This window comes from Oryx dammah, unplaced genomic scaffold, assembly GCF_014754425.2.
Source record: "Oryx dammah isolate SB20612 unplaced genomic scaffold, SCBI_Odam_1.1 HiC_scaffold_3, whole genome shotgun sequence".
NCBI classification, from domain to species: Eukaryota; Metazoa; Chordata; class Mammalia; order Artiodactyla; family Bovidae; genus Oryx; species Oryx dammah.
This window is the reverse complement of record NW_024070187.1, coordinates 84,044,614-84,050,613: the sequence shown is the minus strand read 5'-3', so window position 1 is coordinate 84,050,613 and position 6,000 is coordinate 84,044,614. Positions and strand designations below refer to the sequence as shown.

The 6,000-nt window shown below is 37.0% G+C and overlaps 1 pseudogene; it reads left to right on the top strand.

Moving 5' to 3' along the window:
* Nucleotides 1-1,955: 1,955 nt before the first annotated feature.
* LOC120862198 overlaps nucleotides 1,956-6,000 on the top strand; it is a 40,681-nt pseudogene continuing 36,636 nt past the window's right edge.

Genomic DNA, 6,000 nt, shown 5'->3' with positions numbered 1-6,000 from the left:
ATGCAAAGTAAAAAATCAAGAAATACCTGGAGTAACAGAAAAGTTTAGCCTTGGGGTACAAAATGAAGCAGCAAAGGCTAGCAGGGTTTTGCAAGAGAATACACATTCTTCCAACAACACAAGAGGCAGTGCTACAAATGGACATCACCAGATGGACAATACCAAAATCAGATTGATTATATTTTTTCCTGGAGAATATTGTGAGGCTCTATGCAGTCAGCACAAACAAGACTGGAAGCTGATTGTGGCTCAGAACACCAACTCCTTATTGCCAAATTCAGACTTAAGTTGAAGAAAGTAGGGAAAACCACTGCACGATTCAGGTATGACCTAAAACAAATCCTTTATGATTATACAGTGGAAGTGACAAATAGATTAATGGGATTAGATCTGATAGACAGAGTGTCTGAAGAACTTTAGATGGAGGTTCATGATATTGTACAGGAGACAGTGATCAAGATCATCTCCAAGAAAAAGAAATGCAAAAAAGCAAAATGGTTTTCTGAGGAGACCTTACAAATAGCTGAGAAAAAAAGGGAATTGACAGGCAAAGAAGAAAAGGAAAGATATATCCAAATGAAGGCAGAATTCCAAAGAATAGCAAGGAAAGAAAAGAAAGCTTTCCTTCCTAAGTGATCAATACAAAGAAACAGGAAAACAATAGAATGGGAAAGACTAGAGACCTCTTCAAGAAAATTAGGGATACCAAAAGAATATTTCTTGCAAAAATGGGCACGACAAAGGACAGAAATGGTATGGACCTAACAGAAGCAGAAGATATTAAGAAAAAGTGGCAAGAATACACAGAAGAACTATACAAAAAAAAAAAAAAAAAAAAAGATCTCAATGACTCAGATAACCTCGATGGTGTGATCACTCACCTAGAACCAGACAACCTAGAGTGTGAAGTTAAGTGGGCCTTAGGAAGCATCGCTATGAACAAAGCTAGTGGAGGTGATGGAATTCCAGCTGAGCTATTTCAAATTCTAAAAGATGATGCTGTTAATGTGTGGCACTCAATATGCCAGCAAATATGAAAAACTTAGCAGTGGTCACCAGACTGGAAAAGGTCAGTTTTCATTCTAATCCCAAAGAAAGGCAATGCCATAGAATGTACAATCTACTACCCAACTGTACTCAGCTCACAAGCTGGCAAAGTATTGCTCAACATTCTCTGAGTGAGGCTTAAATAGTATGTGAAGTGAGAGCTTCCTGATGTTCAAGATGGATTTAGAAAACACAGAGGAACCAGAGGTCAAATTGCTCACATCCGTTGGATCATAGAAAAGGCAGGAGAGTTCCTGAAAAACATCTGCTTTACTGACTACTCCAAAACCTTTGATTTTGTGGTTCACAAGAAACTGTGGAAAATACCAGACCACCTTACCACCTTACTGGCGTCCTGAGAAATCTGTATGCAGGTCAAGAAGTAACAGTTACAGCCAGACAGGGAACAATGGACTGGCTCCAAATTGGGAAAGGAGTACATGAAAGTTGTATATTGTCACCCTGCTTATGTGAAATGCTGGGCTGGAAGAAGCACAAGATGAAATCAAGATTTCTGGGAGAAATATCAATAACCTCAGATATGCAGATGACACCACCTTTATGGCCAAAAGTGAAGAGGAACTGAAGAGCCTCTTGATGAAAGTGAAAGAGGAGAGTGAAAAAGATGGCTTAAAACTCAACATTCAAAAAACAAAGATCATGGCATCCGGTCCCATCACTTCATGGCAAATAGATAGGGAGACAATGGAAACAGTGACAGACTTTATTTTTGGGGGCTCCAAAATCACTGTAGATGGTGACTGCAGCCATGAAATTAAAAGATGATTACTCCTTGAAAGAAAAGCTATGACCAACCTAGATAACATATTAGAAAACAGAGACATTACTTTGCAAAACATAGGTCCATCTAGTTAGAGCTATTGGTTTTCCAGTAGTCATGTATGGGGGTGAGAGCTGGACTATAATGAAAGCTGAACGTTGAAGATTGATGCCTTTGACTGAGGGGTTGAGTTTATAGAGGTGTTTTTTTTTTTCCCCCCATCAAAGCTGTTGTTTTTCATTTTAATCCATAATACAAAGTACACAATTTAAAGTTCATCCCAACCTACTATGAACTGATTGAGAAAGTTGAGAGATCTTTGGATTGTGAGTTTCACGCACTTGACTTAAGCCCAGATTTAATTCTGGGAAGAAATAGCCATGAAGACTGTGAAAGTCTTCTGCATCCTTTTCGTGCTGCATCTATGTCTCTTTGACTCTGGGAGAATGGGCAAAGTTCTTGCATGGCCTGTGGTTTTAGTCATTGGATTAATTTACAAGTTATTCTAGAAGAACTTCACCATCATGGACATGAGATAACTGTCTTGATACCTTCACCAAGTCTTCTGATTGATCATACCAAGGTTCCCTATAATGTGGAGATCCTCCAACCTTCTATGGAAGAGCTCAGTACCATTCTCTATGAAGCTTCTTTTGACATGTCAAAATTCTCATGGTGGGAAATGCAAATAAAACTGGCAAACATAGGCAGAAAATTTTTATTAACAACCAAAAGAGTGTGTGACAGTGCTGTCACTAACAAGGAGTTACTTAGCAGGCTACAGGCAGCCAAGTTTGATGTCTGTATTGCTGACCCTTTAAGATTTTGTGGGGAATTGGTGGCTGAACTCCTGAATATTCTATTTATATATACTTATCGGTTTTTCTCTGGGAATGTCATTGAAAGACTATGTGCTGGGCTTCCTATGCCTTCTTCATATGTTCCTGGTGTCACATCAAGACTGACAGACAACATGACTTTTATACAAAGGCTGGAGAACTGGTTACTGTATACAGTGAATGACATGATATATTCATATTATGTATTTCCAGAATGGGATGAATATTACAGCAAGGTCTTAGGTAAGGGAAATGTGTATATAGTAAGTATTCTTATATACTATGAAAAATGTAAATATTTATCTGACTGTATGAAAACTTACAAAAGGTATTTTAGGTGAAGAAGATCCAAGCTTCTGTGGCTACACTGTTTTGAATTTTAAAAGTAATAACATGCCTTTTTATGGTTTTGTGTTATATGATTAAATACTGATAATATATCCAAGAAGGAATATTCTCTATACTCATGCATAATATTTTGGAGTGTCTGGAGAACCCAAATCAGACAGTGTGCTTGATTTCTGTAACCTTGGATTAGTTTTCTGTTTTTTACTTCTGCTCTTATGCAGACTACTTTCTTTCTGATTAACTTGCACCTTCTAAGGATTTATATTTGTTTTCTATGAAGTAATGATTACTTGGTGGCCAGGTTTGCAATGCAAGCAAACCTGAAAATAGAAAATATATAATGTAGTTTGGTTTCATTTTCTCTTGTGAAGGAATGGTTACTTAGTGGCCAAGTTTGCAATTGTAGGCATGAAAATAGAAAATAAATAATGTAGTTTGGTTTCATTTTCTCTTGTCTTCTAAAGTGTTAAAACAAGAAGTTTTTTTTTTTCTTTTTTTGAAGGGTCATAGTTCTAACTTTTTTTTAACTCACCTCAGTGTTTTGTTCTTGTTGTTCTATTTAAAATTGCATTAGAGGTCAACTAGTGACTTTTGACCCTGAGTACAAAATTTTTGTCTATTTTATCAAGTCCATCTATCCCATTTTCCTTTTGAATAATTTATTTTTTATTATGTTAAGGTGATTATGTTAAGGAAGTTTTGCATAAGGGATAAATTACCCTTGAGAAAGCAGAATCTTTCTCATATTTTCTTTAGCTAGATTTTTTGAGATCCCCTGGGGAAGGGAAAGGATACCCACTACAGTATTTTGGCCTGGAGAATTCCATGGGCTATATAGTCCATGGGGTCACAAAGAGTCAGACACGACTGAGCGACTTTCACTTTTACTTTCTGATTGATTTTTTTTTTTTTTGAGTTATTATTAGCATGTAACCCCACTCCAGTACTCTTGCCTGGAAAATCCCATGGACGGAGGAGCCTGGTGGGCTGCAGTCCATGAGGTCGCTAAGAGTCAGACAGGACTGAGCGACGTCACTTTCACTTTTCACTTTCATGCATTGGAGAAGGAAATAGCAACCCACTCCAGTGTTCTTGCCTGGAGAATCCCAGGGACGGGGGAGCCTGGTGGGCTGCTGTCTATGGGGTCGCACAGAGTCCAACAGGACTGAAACGACTTAGCAGCAGCAGCAGCAGCAGCAACATTGTATTAGTTGCAGTTGGTGACAAAAATGTTAATTAATAGTCAACCTAGGAAAGAAACGGAAAATTTTATTTGAGCCAATCTGAGGATTATAACCCTGGAGAAAATTTGTCAGGAATCTCTGAGGAATGTTCTGCCCATTAGAAGTTAAAGAATTGTCATATAAGTTTTTGAGAGAAAGGGTTATACATCACAACATTTGATTGCCAGTTTATGTAGTCCTAAAAAATGAGTAGTGGGTCATTGTGACCCCTGAAGAGGTTAAGGAAGGAATGTTACCTCCTAAGGAGTTACCTTGCTAGTGCAAGGAGGAAAATTTTTCTTTTTTGTAAGCAAGCTTTCCTGTGTCTTCTGAGGGGATCTAGTTAATGTATAATGCAGATGCACACTGAAGACTAAAACAGGGAGTGCGTCAACTGGCAGATAAATTTTTATGCAAAATTTTTCCGTCCTGCTTTAAAATAATTTTGTTTCAACAGAGGTTTACAACAAAATGATTAGATATTTGTACATGTTGTGAAATAATCACGACAATAACTCTAGATAATATCCATCACTACACATAAATACAAATGGTTTTTACTTGAGAACTCTTAATATCTATTTCTTGGAAGTTAAGTCACTCAGTTGTGTTCGACTCTTTGCAACCCCGTGGACTGTAGCCCACCAAGCTTCTCCATACATGGGATTCTCCAGGCTAGAATACCGGAGTGGGTTGCCATTTCCTTCTCCAGGGGATCTTCCCAACCCAGGGATCAAACCCAGGTCTCCTGCATTGCAGGCAGACACTTTAACCCCTGAGCCACCAGGGAAGCCTATTTTCTTAGTACCTTTCAAATATAATACAGTATTAGTGACTAGAGTCACCAGATTATAAATTACACTCCCTAATTACTTACTTTAGAACTGGAACTTTGTACCATTTGACCACTTTCACCTACCTATTGTGACCATGACCCAACCCTAGCATCTGGCAATCACCAATCTTCTCAGTGTCTATAGCTTGTTGTAGTTTTTCTTTTGTTTTCTCTTTAAAATCCATATATAAGTGATATATTTTCCTATCTTACTTCACTTAACATCATATCCTCAACGTCCATCCAGTTGAGGCAAATGGCAAGTTTTCCTTGTTACTCATGACTTAATAATATTCCACTCCATCTGTCATCATGTTTTCTTTATACATTCACCTATTTATAAACACCTAAGTTGTTTCCATGTTTCTGGCTATTGTAAACAATGCTTCAATGAGCCTGAGAGTGCAGTGATCTGTTTTTTGTTTGTTTGTTTTGCTTTATTCTTTTAAAATATTATATCCAGAAGTGGAAATTTTGGATCATATGTTAGCTTTATTTTTAAATTTTGAGGAATCACCATCACATTTTCCATATTGGCTGTATTAATTTACATTTGCATTAACAGTGTTAAGGTGTCTCTTTTAACTACCTACTCACTAACATTTGTTGTCTCTTATCGTTTTGATGATCACCATTATAACAGGTACGAGATGTTACTTCCTTGTAGCTTTGCTTTGAGTTTTCTTGGTGACTAGTAACATTGAGCATTATTTCATATTCTTATTAACTATTTGAATCTTTTCTTCAAAAATTGTTTATTCAGGTCTTCAGCTAATTTTTTAAGGAATTATTTTTTTTGTGGTATTGAATTTTATGAGTTCTCCCTATATTTTAGATGGTAACACCTAGCTGAGAAAAGATAAGCAAAAGGCAAAGGAGAAAATGAAAGATATACCTATCTGAATACATAGTTCCAAGGAATACAAG